The following is a 17,337-nucleotide window of genomic DNA, read 5'->3' as shown; positions in this document are numbered from 1 at the left end:
GGCTGTTAAAATAATGACTGCAGATGCTGGAAACCACATTCTGGATTAGTGGTGCTGGAAGAGCACAGCAGTTCAGGCAGCATCCGTGTATCTTCGAAATCGACGTTTTGGCAAAAGCCCTTCATCAGGAATAAAGGCAGTGAGCCTGAAGCGTGGTGAGATAAAGCTAGAGGAGGGTGAGGGTGGGGGGAAAGTAGCATAGAGTACAATGGGTGAGTGGGGGAGGGGATTAAGGTGATAGGTCAAGGAGGAGAGGGTGGAGTGAATCGGTGGAACAGGAGATAGGCAGGTAGGACAAGTCCGGCGAAGTCATGGGGACAGTGCTGAGCTGGAAGTTTAGAACTAGTGTGAGGTGGGGGAAGGGGAAATGAGGAAACTGTTGAAGTCCACATTGATGCCCTGGGGTTGAAGTTTTCCGAGGTGGAAGATGAGTCGTTCTTCCTCCAGGCATCTGGTGGTGAGTGAGCAGCGGTGAAGGAGGCCCAGGACCTCCATGTCCTAGGCAGAGTGCGAGGGGGAGTTGAAATTTTGGGCCACGGGGCGGTGTGGTTGATTGGCGTGGTTGTCCTGGAGATGTTCCTTAAAGCGCTCTGCTAGGACGCGCCCAGTCTCCCCAATGTAGAGGAGACCGCATCGGGAGCAACGGATACAATAAATGATATTAGTGGATGTGCAAGTAAAACTTTGATGGATGTGGAAGGCTCCTTTCGGGCCTTGGATAGAGGTGAGGGAGGAGGTGTGGGCGCAGGCTTTCCAGTTCCTGCCGTGGCAGGGGAAAGTGCCAGGATTGGAGGGTGGGTTGTAGGGGGCGTGGACATGACCAAGTAGTCACGAAGGGAATGGTCTTTGCGGAAGGCAGAAAGGGTTGGGGAGGAAATATATCCCTGGTGATGGGGTCTGTTTAGACGTAGTGGAAATGTCGGTGGATGATTTGGTTTATGAGAAAGTTGGTAGGGTGGAAGGTGAGTACCAGGGGCGTTCTGTCCTTGTTACGGTTGGAGGGGTGTGCTCTGAGGGTGGAGGTGCGGGATGTAGACGAGATGCGTTGGATGGCATCTTTAACCACGTTGGAAGGGAAATTGCCGTCTCGAAAGAAGGAGGCCATCTGCTGTGTTTTGTGGTGGAACTGGTCCTCCTGGGAGTAGATCCAGCGAAGGCGGAGGAATTGGGAATACGGGATGGCATTTTTGCAAGAGGTAGGTTGGGAAGAGGTGTGGAAGTGGTAGGGTGGGAAGAGGTTTGCATCAGGTCAAATCTCCGTCACATTCGTGACTGTTGTTCTTATGTTTATTTCTTCTCTACGTGTGCTGAAGTAACACAGTGAGGGATCAATTACTGTTGTCAGACATACATGTAGGGGCGTAATAAATGCTGAAGTTGTGAGATTCGAGCAGTGTTTATTAACATAGACCATTCACTGTTCGAAGCTCAGGCTCAGGAATTTGACAGAGAGCGAATTTGAGCAAAGGTTGAGCCGGGGCGTTTACCCCATGATGTAACACGAGTTTCTGCGGTTGCTTTGTTGCTCACCTCATTTCTGTGTCTTGCATCATTGAGGATTTTGAAGTTGTCCCCTCTATATAAAAGGCCCGTGCTTATGCAACATTGTACAAAAGATGCAGTCCAATAACAGCCGATGCTAATTCTGTCTACTTATCCAGATATTGACCCCTGGAAACAGCACTGTGCACTCTTCTCGAGTCTGGAAAACAACTTCCTCACATATAATGCTACATTCTCTTTCTCATAGTGCTGTTCATTCCATCGGCTTCTGTTTTTCACAGAATCCGATTCAATAGATCTTGTCACTGCGTCATTTCTTTCCATGTGGTCAGATCTTGTGAACAGAATATCACAGTGGGAGTGCCCTGGGCCCATAACCCAGAAGTCAGACCATACTCAGGGAACCGTATTCTGGTCTTGATCATTTCATGTACACCAGGAAGAGATATCTATGCTCTTCAAAATTTAATTACCTGTTTTAAGAAGAAAGGTAAACAGTTCCTGGTTCCTGCTTTTGTTACCACACGGACCAAGATTGTAAGTGCTGGAACCAGTCGAGACTGTCCGCTCTCCCACATCCAACTTATCCCCAGATTGTGTTAAGATGATGGTCTGAATCGCTTCCTTCTCTTCCCTGTCACTCTCGGATGATGTGAGCTGTGAAATCTTTGACGTGAAGTGGAGGCAACGTGGAAAAATGTATACACAGCAGGTGCGTGAGCGACGGGACTCGCTGCAGTAACATCCCATGCTGATTCAGACAGCAGAAGCCTCCCTGTGACTTCGAGAAGCACAGACACTGTTCCCGAATAATGGGGAGAGATTCACTCTTTCCTCGCAGTTCTGCATTTTCTAGCTCTCTCCAGTGGCATTATTTGGACAATGGTTCCAAAAAGAAGATGATTTCTTGTGCATGCACGATCTCCCTTTTCTACACCTTTCCAGAATTCCCATACTTCCCACTCCCGCCAGCCCCCTACCCCGCTCCACACACCCATGTTTGATAGGGAGCTAGAGATCGCGTTCAAGCTGCTCGACACTAATACTGCGTGACAATGGAGGATGAGTTCGTCCAGTTCTCAATGAAGATCGCCCTGTTCCGGGAAAGCAGCTAGCACAGCCTCCTGGGAGAAGCGAGTCAGAATGGAAAGGAGCTGTTATTAAATCTCTGTGCTTCTTTCACTCCGAAACAGCAGAAATAGCCTTCGTTAACCAAAAACTCACCTGATTTCTGGTTACCACGTCTGGCGCCGTTCTGGCTCGTTTGTCTCGGGTGTGACATTGCTTCAGACAGGTGACATATGTGCGAGAGCTCTCGCGTTCACATTGCGGATGAGCCTTGGAATTTTGCACACTACTTCATTTTTGACTGTGAAGATATGATTTCGATGAGATCGGTTTCAGATAAAGATTCCAAAGCTTGAAAACATACACAAGCAAGTTCAAGAACCGCTTCTTCTCGCCCATTGCTGCTCTGAGAAATGAATTGTATAACTTGAAATAATGCTGAACTTGCCAATGTGGATTTTGCTGAGCGCACGTCCGATACGGAGTAACCTGAATTCCTAAGTCTGGCCAAATTTTGCTTTCCTCACGCTGTGATCTGCATGTCCTTGATGACTATGATCCGACTTTACCATCGCAAACAACGCTTTCCACTGTACTTAGGTCCATGTGACAATCAATCAATCAAAACACAGTCATTTCCTCATTGCGTGGAGCCAGCAGAGCGCAGGTGGGCTGTATGGCCTCAGTCTAAAGTGTGACACATTTTGTGATTCTGATTGAAATTGCAAATAAAACAGCAGAATTGGGGAAGTTACACGGTGGTTATATTGACACAGCCGGGACACATATGTGCCACAGTGTATCACACAATAACAGTGAAGATATTTTAACGTCATCCTCGAAGGTACATGCTACAAAAACCTGAAGACTACGGGAAACCGCTGTGGTCAGCGATAACAGAGCGGCCCAAAGGGATTGTGGTGGGCGCAGAATCCAGAAATTAATGAATGAAAAGCATCCTCTGCTCGATGACAATTCCAGCTTTCAGTGTGTGTACTGCAACTGCCAGAGTTTCGCTATAACAGTGCTCCGTTCTTCACATTACATATTGATGAGCCATCTGCATCCTGTCACTCAATGGTATCTGAAATAGATACAACCGCCACATTTATGCATTTGAGGAAACACACGTTTGAAGTTATGGAAGATTTTTTTGCTGTTCTCTGTAGGTCTGTTATGAAGTGATTCGCAAAGTCACTTGACTGAGCTGGGAATACACTGGCGAAGGTGAGAGAAATCAGTTGGTGTGTGGGCCATACCCCTGACGCCTTGCAGTTATTCCCCACGCTGTGTCACACAGCAGGGTCCTCCGGTGAAATGAACAGTCATGAACGACATGTGGATCAGTATGTTGGACACAGCATTTCAACACAGACACAGTTTCCTATTATTACAACAAGCACCACTGATGATGAATACCCTCAGAGAGAAGCAAGTGACAGAGATTGACCGTGGACTCGATTGTCTGAACGGCTTCTGTCGGCACGTGAATGACGTCATACGTCTCAGCCGTCCCTCTCCTTGTCTCTGTGACAGAGTGGCTGAGGGAGAAATAATGGCTCGTTTTTAATCCTTCATTCCGCTTTGGACTGCCTGCAGACCCGCAGCTCCTGGCTGTGGGGATGGTTCTCAGTGAGTGAGGGTTTCATTCGGAGTCGCTTCATCTGGGACAGTTGGGACTCAGATGTTAACTGATGCCTGATTGCAGCAATGAAAACGACGCCTCTGAAACAAAAGCCTTTCTGCAGGATTGTTCCGCGAAGATAGATTCTGAACATCAAATGGGCAGCACAAAAATGCACTTATTTGCAATTTACTGAGGGAAGAGAGTCCACGGCCCATTTCTCTCTTTCCCACCAGCTTAGCACCTTTCTCTCTCTCTCAAATAAATGATATTTGGAGGAAGTTCGCAATCAAAGTTGCGAAGTTCCAGCAGCGCTCTTGCACCTGGCTGTGCCCGTGAGAGGAAGCTTCAGAGCATATCCGCATTTACATCACCTCATAATGCCTACAAGTGGAGGGAAATGGCTGAATACTCTGACAATAGAGACAGCTCAGTCCCCGGGGATGGGACAAACAGCACCGTCCCGCGTGGGGACATTCTGCAGATCAGACACAGTCCACTTTATCATTCAAATCATACCAGAGTGAGAGCGCTCGAGAAGGCCAATCGGTCACTCGTAACTGTGCCAACTCGGGAGTTGCAAAAGATTGGTGAAAGTGGAAAGTGGATTTGTTCACGTTTCAAGTGTTTCCTTGAAGCAGATAGCTGAAGAAGATACACAGTGAAGCGATTGAGATCTAACTACAGGGGCAGCAAATAAGTTGTACAGCGCAGAGGAGAGCTTTGAAGTATTGAATTCTGGTTGATGGGACGATCATGCTTTCACTAGGCCACGCTGCTACAGAAGAAACTATGTCAGTGTCTCTCAGCATTGTGATGTCACAGGCAAGTGTCGCCGTTACACTGCAAGAAATTCCTTTTTCCAATGTGAGGGCAGACCATATGTAAAGTAGCTTGTATATCGAATCATTTGAGAGAAATAGTTCCACTGCACCTCAGTGTGTTCTCTTGTCTCCTTTCCACTTTACCTGTCATTGTGCCTGCACTGAAGTTGATTTTCTACTTGTGCGAGTCTTTTACAATCTGGATGATGTGATGCAGTTGTACGGACCCATCTTCTGGCAGTATTCCACTTCACTTCAGCCCGCCCTAACTTCGCTATCTGATACTTTCCAGTTGTTTAGGTGTTAAGTGCTCATCTCAGGCCCAGCCTGCCCTCACCCAAAATAAATGGAAAACTCAGTCACAATTTGATCACTGCAATCGACGGATATCTTCATTCCAAGGTTATTGATAATTCCAATGATAATGTTAGGACTTCAGATGCTGGAGATCAGAGTTGGTAGTGTGATGCTGAAAAAGCACAGCAGATCAGGTAACATCCGAGGATCCGGAGAATTCAGGTTTCAGGCTTAAGCCCTTCATCAGGAATAAGGCTTATGAGTCAGGGCTGAGCGATAAATGGAAGTGGTGTGTGGTTGAGGGGAAATAGCTGGAAAGCAATAGATGGATGAATAGGAGGGAGAAGATAATAGGTCAGAAGTGGCAGTGATGCAATGGGTCGAGAGGGCGGTGGCGAGCTGAAGGCTTATGCTTGGGGGAAATGAGGAAACTGTTCGAATTCACATTTATCCCGTGTGGTGTAAGGGTCCCAAGGCAGAATGTTTGGCATTCCTCTTCCAGGCGTTGGGTGGGAACGGTTTATCAGTGGAGGAGGTCCAGTACCTGCAAGCCTTTGATGGGGTAGGAGGGGGAGTTGAAGTGCTCAGCCACGGGACGGTGAAGTTGTTGAGTGCGGGTGTCCCAGAGATATTCTCTGAAATGATCTGCAAGAAGGTATCCTGTCTCCCTGATGTAGAGAAGACCATACTGGGCGCAACGGATGCAGTGGATGACATTGATAGCTGTACATGTGAATTTACAACGGAATGATCCCTTCGGGCCTTGGTTGTAGATGAGGAGAGTTGTGTGGGTGCTAGTTTCAGCCTTCATTTGGTGGCAGTCAAAGGTGCCAGGAGACGGTTATGGGCTGGTGGGGGGAAGTGTCGACCTGAAGAGGGGGACATGGAGGGAATGTTCTTTCTGGAGTGCTGGCAGAGCTGGGTAGCGAAATATATCTCTGGTGGTGGTGTCTGTTTGGAGGTGGCACCCAGTGGCAGAATATGATGCGTTTTATGCGGAGGTTGGTGGGGGTGGGAGGTGAGCACCAGGAAGCTCTGTTCTTGTTGTGTTGAGAGGCGTGGGGTTCAAGGGTGGTGGTGCGTGAAGTGGAGGCGATGCACTGGAGGGCATTGTCAACCAACCTGGACAGGCAATTTGTGACCGTGGATGAAGGAGACCAACTGGGACTCTCTGAGGTGTAATTGGTCATCCTGGGATCAGATGTGTTGGAAGCGGTGGAATTGGGAATAAGGAATGTCGTTTTTACACGGGATAGGGTTGGAGGAGATGTCGTCTACACACCTTTGGGAGTCGGTGGGCTTGTAGTATATGTCTTTAATTAGTCAGTCGCCAGAGACGGTGATGGAGATGTCGAGGAAGGCGAAGGAAGTTGCCAAGATGATCCGGATAAATTTGAAGTCCGTGTGGAAGGTTTTCGTAAAGTTGCTGAGCTATTGAACCTCTTCGTTGGAGCACCAAGTGGCGCTAATACATTCATCAATGTAGCTGAGGAACAGGTGTAGGATGGTGCCTGTGTAACTGCGAAAGATGGACAGTTCCGCGCATCTGACAAACAGGCAGGCATAGCTAGGTCCTATGCGGGTGCCCATGGCTATCACCGTCGTTGGAGGAAGTGGGAGAATTGGAAAGAGAAGTTGTTGATTGTGAGGACCAGTTCAGTCAGGTGGGTGAGGATGTCGGTGGAAGGGTACTGGTTGGGATGGTGTGAGATTAAAAAATGGAAGGCTGGCAGACTTCTGTCATTGCAGATGGATTTGTACAGGGACTGGATGCCCATGGTGAATATGGCGTGTTGAGGGCCAGGGAAACGAAATTCTTGGAGGAGGTGAAGTGCATAGGGGTGTCACGACTGTAAGTGGGCATTTCCTGAACTGGGGAGATAGAATTGTGTCCATGTAGGAAGAGAATATTCGGATGGGACAGGCTCAGGATGAGACAATAGGTCGACTGGGGCAGTCAGGTTTGTCAATCTTAGGAAGGAGGTAGAATCGGGGAGTGCGCAGTTCACGGACAATGAGGTTTGAGGTTGTGGATGGAAGATGCCCAGAGGTGATGAGATTGTGGATGGTCTGGGAGATGATAGTTTGGTGAGGGGAGGAGAGTTTGTGATCGTGGTCTGTAGGAGGAGGTGCCTGCGAGTTTGTGCCTGGCTTCAGCTTTGTTCCTCTGCCCGACTCACAAGCCTAATTCCTGATGAATGGCTTATGCCTAAATCGTCCATTCTCCTGCTCCTCGGATGTTGCCTGAACTGCTGTACTTTTCCAGTACAACACTCTCCACTCATTCATTATTACTGTCTCATTTCACACCACCAGATCCATGCTGTCTGTTTGATTCTAATGAGCACAGTTCTCATGAACTGCGACAAAATCTGCCAATCTGAAACAAAAACAGAAATTGCTGTAAAGTCACAGGTGTGCTGGCAGCATCTGTGCAGATGAATCAGTTAACGTTTCACATCCATTGGGTCCGTCTCTCCACAGATGCTGCCAGACGTCCTGAAATATTCCAGCAACGACTGTTTTGTTTGATTTTCAACATCAGCAATTTTTTAGATTTGTATTCTTATTTTCTGCCAATATGATTTGGCTAAAGATTATGTTAAATGTTTTGAATATGACTACGATGGAATGGCAAGATTCCACCAGCTCGCTTCTGCTACTTGGTTCACGTGACCAATGGCTTTCCACTTTGTCACCGCGCCCTAAAGCTACACCTCATATAAATTGACAAAATTGTGGCATTCTCTCGGATTGGTAATCAGGAGCGAGATTGATTGAAATGATTGAAAACTTAAGATAAACTGATAAAATACAGGATATAAAACGGGAAACTGAAAGGGAAAGAGAGAACGGCGAATGATAATGTTTTGACAAAACTGAAATATAACTGCTCAAGACTCAGACAGTGCTTTCATGCACAAACATACCAGAATGGGGAATGTAATCTTTGGGACAACCAATGCAAGCAGATTGCAAAATCTTAGTTTTAAAGTCTTGCTGCAACTGTTTTGGTTTTAATGAACGAACCCATGGGATTCGGTGCTGTAATGATATCCGAAAATAGAAAAGGAAATCCTTGCCTTCGAGGGTACGTGGGGAATGTTCACTGATTCATCTCAGTAATGGCAGGACTGTCATCTGGAAGCATATGAGTAAAATCTTTCAATGTTCCATGGAGTTTCGAACGAGTGGTGAAGGGAATGTCTCCATTCACAAATTAATCATTCCGTAGAATTCAATACAGGGACCCATGAAATGATGAACAAATTGAACAAGTACACGGACATACGATACACAATATCTACGAGAATTACTATGTGAAAACTGTTGATTTCAGATCAACGGTGGTCTTTGGTGATGGCATTTGCTGTCCAGAACCAGTCTGCACTGGAATGACGGGAGACACACTATGAAGTATTTGAACTTCAGTCACCTTTAGAAATAGCTAAGACTGACTCAGGACACTGGGATATAGAGATGTTGGCCTTACAAACCTTTCAGACATCACGTGGAAGAATAAAGGAAGTGATCGATAATGTTCGTCTCCAAAGACGATGTTCATGAACTGGATGGATAGTAATTAACCTTATTGGAGTTTATAAATGGAGATGTCATTTTTAAAAAGCAAAGAGTTCATAGTGTAACTGTAAACTATTTTGGTCACACTCAGTGGGAACATTGTGTGTAATCCTTGTCCTCATTCTCCACCAAAAACATGTAAAGAAGTTAGAAAGGGCACAGACGCTGTTTCCTGTATAGCAAGATATTAGAAAGCCAAGTGACGTTGTTTACTGAGACATAAAATTATCAGAAAAGATACAACCGGTTTCATCGTGATGATAGAAAGAATAAAGGAGTTTATTCACGAGATTCGGAAATGCCGGAGCAAAAACACGCAAATTTGATTTAAACAAATGAGATTTTCACATAACCCAAGGTTTGAATGAGTAAATCAGGGAAAGTCCCTCTTTCGAGTGAATCAAGAACTTTCGTTAGAGCTTCAAAACAATTACTGAATGATTAAGAAAAGTTTGGATGAGAGTTTCTTCCACTCAATAGAGTTTTTTTTTCAATCGTGAACGACTTTACAGAAATAAAACGTAGAAGCTGACTTCAGAGTGTTTTAAAAGATACACGAACAAACGTACAAGGAGAGAATTTACAATTGAGTGAAAGTCAGTGTGGTTGCGTAACAATTTCGAATTTGTTGACTTCAGACACAAAGACATTTCATGAACATGTACAACTGAATAAGACTGAGTATAACAAATTCATGGATTGGTAATGTGTGACGTATTATTCAAGGTGAAACTCTGTAAATGGAGCTCATGCCCTAAAATAACTGCAGACAGAAGTGATATCCTAATGAGTAGGAATTGAATCGTCACTTGGAGAGGCAACACCTACTTTAAAGATTTGACCACATTCACATGATGTTATGGATATTTCATACATTCTTAACTCCACCCAAGAAATCCACCAAGAAGACTCTGTCATTTTGTGTTGTTAACCCCCTGTACTTCTCTGCAGCACGCCATTTACGATAAAATATGCTCAGACCAAAATTCAATTCGATACAATATTCAAACGGTCCTATGTGATTTCTTTTTTTTAATCATTGCAATAACGTATGTGAGTTTGCAACAAACTCTGTCACATGAAACCAGTTCAACATCTTTTTTCCCGGAATTTAAAGCAGTGCACATGGGAAACGTTATCCATCTGCTGAAAAATCACCTTCGGCTCTCTCTCCACATACGTCTCTTCACGTTTTAGATACTTGCAGTATGTTTGTTGATCAAGGAGTCATTATCCAGAAAAGGTTGTTTCTCAATCCACAAACACGGTATTTTCCATAAACTTGGCTTTGCTCAATATCACCTTCAATCCGTACCCCACAACACGACGACAAATTGAAGCTGCTCCATGTGAGACTCAAACTTAAAACTTCGGAACAGCACGGCCCACTATACTGGAATAGAGATACCGTGCACCGGTCACCTTCAGCACAGGAGCAACACATTAATGCTTATCACTACATTCCTGGTTTTACTTTAACGTTTGGGAAACCGAGTTTCTCTGATTCCATGGCTAGTAATTGGGATTATATGATCATCTTCACCAGTGGTTCTGTCCCCGAGTGAGGAAAGTGGTGAGGTACTCATTGTAAAGATGGGTAGATTGATGGAATGTACAATATCATATTTTGCCTTCAATAAACCATGAGCTTTTTATTTTGTTTTGCATCTGTAGAAATCTTAAAATCCTCATTTGAATAGACTCAATGGCAGATCTCCATTTTGTCTCTGGCATTAAATTTCAAAGTGTAAACCCCCCCTGAATTCTTCCACCGCAGTCCGCTGTTTGGGAAGTGTTCCTGTTGAGGGAAATACACTTCCCCGTGTGTCACCTGCTGCTCCCAGCATGCGCTCTGACACTGCACTCATTTTCCTTCTGACACTTGCTCACTGTGTTGCTGTGATCATACAGTGACTTGGTGTCGCACGGCCCAGGAAAATGATACAGATCAAGGTTTTTGCATTGTTGAGTTCAATTGTCAGTTTAGCCTTATTTTGGATTTTGAAATTGTCTGTTCTGTAGACAAGTGCGTGTCAAAAACATCTGAGCGGAAGTTAGGTGTTCCGAATAATGACATTGAGCACTATGCACTCTCCTCCAGTCTGGAAAACAATTCCTCACAGGCAATGTAATAGACAATAGACAGCAGGTGCAGGAGTAGGCCATTCTGCCCTTCGAGCCAGCACCACCATTCATTATGATCATGGCTGAACATCCTCAATCTGTATCCTGTTTGCCTTAGTCCCATAACCCTTGATTCCACTATCCCTAAGAGCTCTATCCAACGCTTTATTGAAAGAAAACCTCCTGCTGTCTCGGGTTCTTCATTCCGTTGACTTCAATTCTTCACAGAATTCAACAGACCTTATTACATATTCCTTTCCTCATTTTTGTTCAGATCACTGTGTGCAGAGTGTGACAATGGGAGTGCAATTGCCTCAGAACCCAGAGATCAGACCATAGTCTTGGAACTGTACTGTGTTATTTATCATTTCACCAACACCAGGGAGAAATATCTGCTGCTCTGCATAATTTACGCAATTCAATTATTTATAAGTTCATCGGTGCCCCCGTGTCGGTGACGAGATGGCCGAGAGGTTAAGGCGGTGGACTGCTAATCCATTGTGCTCTGCATGCGTGGGTTCGAATCCCACTCTCGTCGCTGTCATCGACTGTTCTCCAATAACCGTAGTTGTTGTATTGAAATCGGGGCTCCAATGGTCAGTTTAGATGTATCAATGCTCTTACACAATCTCAAAGCATAGTTTGACCCTGTTGACTAAACTGAATTGAAACGTCGGTTGCTTTGGGATAATGAAAAAGAGCGTGATTGTATTTTTCATGTCAAGTTGCTGTGAACGTTTTTTCGTATGAAAGACATCCAGGAAAAGCAAATAACGAGAGCTGCGAAGTGCATGTTTATGCAAAGGGATTCTTAATGAATGTTTTGTCAGATGAAATCTGGAGGAGGTTGAGTAGAAGTAATTCATCCTGGTGAGAAGAGCACAGCGAGACAACACAAAATAATGGAGATACTTCAATAGGGGCAGGGCGTGGGTGTACGGGCACTAAGAACTGGGTGTAAATGCACAGTGGAGAATTGCCGCTGTGGGTGCCATGCATGGGCACGGAGTGACTTACACATTGGTCTCGCCCTCGCCCCTTGCTCTCGCCATTGATGAATGCTGGACATAAGGCACAGATAAACACAAGATGTGGGAAGCAAGCTCCCTCTCGTTATGCACACACTGGATGCATCACATTGAACTATGAACAACTGGAGAAATCAGCATGTTACCTATAGGGGGTGAAACTAAACTGTGGATCAATAACCGCAAATTCATGCAACATAAACATGAAAAATGATTTAAAATGTATGGTGTAGGTTTGCTCGCTGAGCTGTAGCTTTGATATCCAGACGTTTCTTCACTTGGCTAGGTAACGTCATCATCAGTGGCGACCTCCAAGTGAAGCGAAGCTGTTGTCTCCTGCTTTCTATTCATATCTTTCTCCTCGAACAGGTTCCTGGGGTTTGTGGTGATGTCATTTCCTGTACGTTTTCTGAGGAGTTGATAGATGGCATCTGGATCTAAGTGTTTGTTTATGGCATTGTGGTTGGAGTGCCAGGCCTCTAGGAATTCTCGGGCGTGTCTTTGCTTAGCCTGTTCCAGTATAGATGTGTTGTCCCAGTCGAAATAGTAATATTTTTAATCCGTATGTAGGACTACGAAGGAGAGAAGGTCGTGTCTTTTTGTGGCTAGCTGGTGTTCGTGTATCCTGGTGGCTAACTTTCTTCCTGTTTGTCTTACGTAGTGTTGGTGGCAGTCCTTGCATGGAACTTTGTAGATGACGTTCGTTTTGTCCACGGGTTGAACTGTGTCTTTTAAGTTTGTTAGTTTTTGTTTGAGAGTGTTGGTGGGTTTGTGTACTACTAGGATTCCGAGGGGTCTGAGTAGTCTGGCTTTCATTTCTGAAACTTCTTTGATGTATGGTAAGGTGGTTAGTGTTTCTGACTGTGGTTGGTCTGCTTATCGTGGTTTGTTCTTGAGGAATCTGCGGACTGTATTTTGTGAGTATCTATTCTTCTCGAATACGTTGAATACGTGGTTCTCCTCTGTTTTCCGAAGTTCGTCTGTGCTGCAGTGTGTGGTGGCTCATTGGAATAGCGTTCTGACTCAGCTTCGTTTGTGTGTGTTGGGATGGTTACTGGTGAAGTTAAGTATTTGGTCAGTGTTTGTCGGTTTTCTGTATATGCAGGTTTGTAGTTTTTCCGTTGTCCTTTCTTTCTACTGTGACGTCCAAGAATGTGAGTTTCTTGTCGGTGTCTTCCTCCTTGGTGAACTTTATGCCTGTGAGGGTGTTGTTGATGATGTTAAATGCCTCTTCTATCTTGTTTCGTTTTGTGATGACAAAGGTGTCATCTACATAGCGGACCCAGATTTTTGGTTTGATTGTTGCTAGGGCTGTTTGTTCGAGTCTTTGCATTACCGCTTCTGCTATGAATCCTGAGAGCGGAGATCCCATGGGTGTGCCATTGGTTTGTTTGTAGACAATGATGTTGAAAGTGAAGTGGGTGGTGAGGTACAGGTCCACTAGCTTCATGATGTTTTCCTTGGTCATGTGATTGATGGTGGTTGGGGTGTGTGATGGTCTCTTCTAAAAGTGTGGGAAGTGTTTCCTTTGCCAGGTCGATGTTGATGGAGGTGAACAGTGCTGTTATGTCGAATGAGATCATTGCTTCTTCTTCCTCTATTTTGGTTTTTTTGATGATTTTTAGGAATTCCTGGGTGGAGTGGATGGAGTGCTGTGACTCTTCTATGAGGCATTTCCGTCTTGCGTGTAGTTCTTTGGCCCGTCTGTAAGTTTGTGTTCTGGGTAAAGAGACTATGGGTCTGAAGGGGGCTCGTCGTTTATGGATTTTTGGTAGTCCGTTTCGACTTGGGAAACGCATTGATCCTGAGACAGTCTCAGCAAAGACATGCCAGAGAATTCCCAGAGGCCTGGCACTCCAACCACAACGCCATAAACAAACACATAGGTCTAAATGCCATCAACCCCGCAGAAAACGAACAGGAAATGACATCGCCACAAACCCCAGGAACGCCATCCAGGAGGAAGATATTAATAGAAAGCAAGAGACAACAGTTTCGCTTCACTTGGAGGTCGCCACTGATGATGTGACGGAGCCAGATAATGAAACGTCTGGGTATCAAACCTACAGCTCAGCGAGCAAACCTACACCCTCAACCTCAACCTGAGCTACAAACCTTCATAAACCTTGCGATTTAAAGTGTCTTTATACGCATATCATTAATAGACTTTTCGTTGTAATACCCGTCTGGTTGAAAGAAGAAGACACCACATTTCAAGATGGATGACAACGTATCCAATTTTGAAATGAAATTGAGATCTATTTGATCATTTTACACAGTGAGCAAGTTCATTTTAAATAATTCAAACCAAATTCTCTCACCTGGAATAAAAGTGTGATTTCAAGAAAAACATTGTCCTTGCCAAGTCGCAGTTATGCAACATGAAAAATAGGATGTAATTTATATTAAGCTTACATCAATTAGCACCACTATCTTACTTCGGCTTGACTGCAGTATGCACATGCTAAATAAGGTTTAAGAAAGAATGACTTTTGGGCATAATGATTCGGTGTTGACTAAAAATAATATTAGGTTCTCATGATGCAGAATGTTCAGTGGGCAGTATTTCTATGATGGTATAGAAGTATGTGAGCTGCCCGGGATGGGAGCTCCCACTTCATCTGGAGCAGTGTCTTTTGACGTGGATCAGGGAGCATTGTGACATCAGTCTGGGAGTTCCAACCACACCTGGAGCAGCTTCTGTTGACATGGAGCAGCAGGGAGCATTGGCACATCCGAATGCAAGATCCATCCTCATTTGGAGCGGCTTCAGTTAGCATGGAGCAAGGAGATTTGCGAGATCCATCTGGGAGCTCCACCCTCACCTGGAGCAGCTTTTAATGATATGTAGCAGCAGGGAGCATTGGGACATCAGAGTGATAGATCCAACCTCAACTGGACTTCTTCTATTGACATGGAGGAGGGAACATTGGGACATCAGACTGAGAGCTCCAACCTCACAAGGACCAGCGTTTAATGACATGTAACAACTGGGAGCATTGGGAAATCAGAGTGGGAGCTCCAACTTCAAGTAGAGCCGCTTCTATTGACATGGAGCAGCAAGGAGCATTGGAATGTCAGGTTGGGAGCTCCAACATCAGCTGGCAAAGCTTGTATTTACATGGAAGAGGAGGGAGGATTGGGACATTAGGCTGGGGGAAAAGATATTCAACTATTTTAATCTGAAGTAAAAAATTATTCAACACCTCAGATGTTAATTGATTTATGAAGAATCTTTCCCGGGAAAATAATTAATTCTTTAGATAGTAAAGACAAGCCCTGAAAATATTCGACTCAGGAAAACGCATTGGTACAGAGAGAAATGGGAGTGATGTTTCATGTCTTCGTCTTTTCTTTTCTGGCCGACTCTGCACTGGATTACATTACCGGAAGGACATTTTCACTCATTTCCTGCAAATACGGACAGGTCATTAACGTAATCTAATGCTGAAAATTAATGGGAATATGCGATGTTATGATTAGTCTGGAGTTTACCTCAAATTATGGTGAAAACGCAGCAAAGTCAGTTGCAATTTCCAAGATCATCAGTGACCTCATTGATTGGCTGATCAGATTGTGAATGGTCGTTTTTTTGAAGACAATTTGAAGTAAATCAATGATGGTGATTATCTTTGTTCTTTGTTCACCTTGTGACTGTTACTCTTATTGCTCATGTCCTTGTTAACACCATAGCCCTGCAGCGTGTAAAATCTCAGCTGTGCATCTGGCCAGTGGTACAACCATTCGTATAGACGGCTACGGATCAGGCGGTTGAGGTTCGACTTTTACTTTGCGCAAGCGCATTGTCGAGATTCATCACACATCCAACCTAATCATTTCTGTTATGCTCAGGTGGGTAATATTTGAAATTTTCATCTTCACGAGCGAAAATTCTTTCACTGTCTTCGATCAGTTAAACATTACGAAATGCTATGAGAGTAAAAATCACATAGCACCAGATGGTATTGAACAGACGTATTTGGAAGCACCAGTTTTCCATGTACTGCTTCTTCATCAGGTGTTTGTCAACTGTTGGAATCTAAAATTTCTTTGCGTGATTATTAAATGTATCCACCCCAGTCCAACACCAATGCCTCCAAGTCATGGGTACCGTCGACACCACGAACGGTCGGTTAAAGTTCAGATGATCTTCCAAAAGATCGCGCATATTGACACACACACCAATTTTCTGCAGAAAAACACCCACTTGATGAAGGAGCGGCTCTCCGATAGCTCGTGCTTCCAAATAAACCTGCTGGACTCTGTCCTGATATTGTGTGATTTTTAACTTTGTCTATTCAACTCAAACACTGGCACTATTCCCAATTTCTCCGCCATGCCATCCCGTATTCCCAATTTCTCCGCCTCCGCCGTATCTGCTCCCAGGAGGACCAGTTCCACCGTAGGACACACCAGATGGCCTCCTTCTTTAGAGACCGCAATTTCCCTTCCCACGTGGTTAAAGATGCCCTCCAACGCATCTCGTCCACATCCCGCACCTCTGCCCTCAGACCCCACCCCTCCAACCGTAACAAGGACAGAACGCCCCTGGTGCTCACCTTCCACCCCACAAACCTTCGCATCAACCAAATCATCCACCGACATTTCCGCCACCTCCAAAAAGACCCCACCACCAGGGATATATTTCCCTCCCCACCCCTTTCCGCCTTTCGCAAAGACCGTTCCCTCCGTGACTACCTGGTCAGGTCCACACCCCCCTACGACCCACCCTCCCATTCTGGCATTTTCCCCTGCCACCGCAGGAACTGTAAAACCTGTGCCCACACCTCCTCCCTCACCTCTATCCAAGGCCCTAAAGGAGCCTTCCACATCCATCAAAGTTTCACCTGCACATCCACCAATATCATTTATTGTATCCGTTGCTCCCGATGTGGTCACCTCTACATTGGGGAGACTGGGCGCCTCCTAGCAGAGCGTTTAGGGAACATCTCCGAGACACCCGCACCAATCAACCACACCGCCCCGTGGCACAACATTTCAACTCCCCCTCCCACTCTGCCGAGGACATGGAGGTCATGGGCCTCCTTCACCGCCGCTCCCTCACCACCAGACGCCTGGAGGAAGAACGCCTCATCTTCCGCCTCAGAACACTTAAACCCCAGGGCATCAATGTGGACTTCAACAGCTTCCTCATTTCCCCTTCCCCCACCTCATCCTAGTTTCAAACTTCCAGCTCAGTTACTGTCTCCTTGACTTGTCCGACCTGCCTATCTACTTATCTACCTATCCACTCCACCCTCTCCTCCTTGACCTATCACCTTCATCC

General features: G+C 45.3%; 1 non-coding gene across 1 annotated transcript; it reads left to right on the top strand.

Annotated features, from left to right (window-relative positions):
- Nucleotides 1-11,478: 11,478 nt before the first annotated feature.
- trnas-gcu (transfer RNA serine (anticodon GCU)) lies at nt 11,479-11,560 on the top strand. Its single transcript has one exon. It is a non-coding gene; the product is annotated as a tRNA-Ser (tRNA).
- Nucleotides 11,561-17,337: the final 5,777 nt, after the last annotated feature.

This window comes from Chiloscyllium punctatum, unplaced genomic scaffold, assembly GCF_047496795.1.
Source record: "Chiloscyllium punctatum isolate Juve2018m unplaced genomic scaffold, sChiPun1.3 scaffold_204, whole genome shotgun sequence".
Classification (NCBI taxonomy): domain Eukaryota; kingdom Metazoa; phylum Chordata; class Chondrichthyes; order Orectolobiformes; family Hemiscylliidae; genus Chiloscyllium; species Chiloscyllium punctatum.
This window is presented reverse-complemented; position numbering and strand designations above follow the sequence as displayed.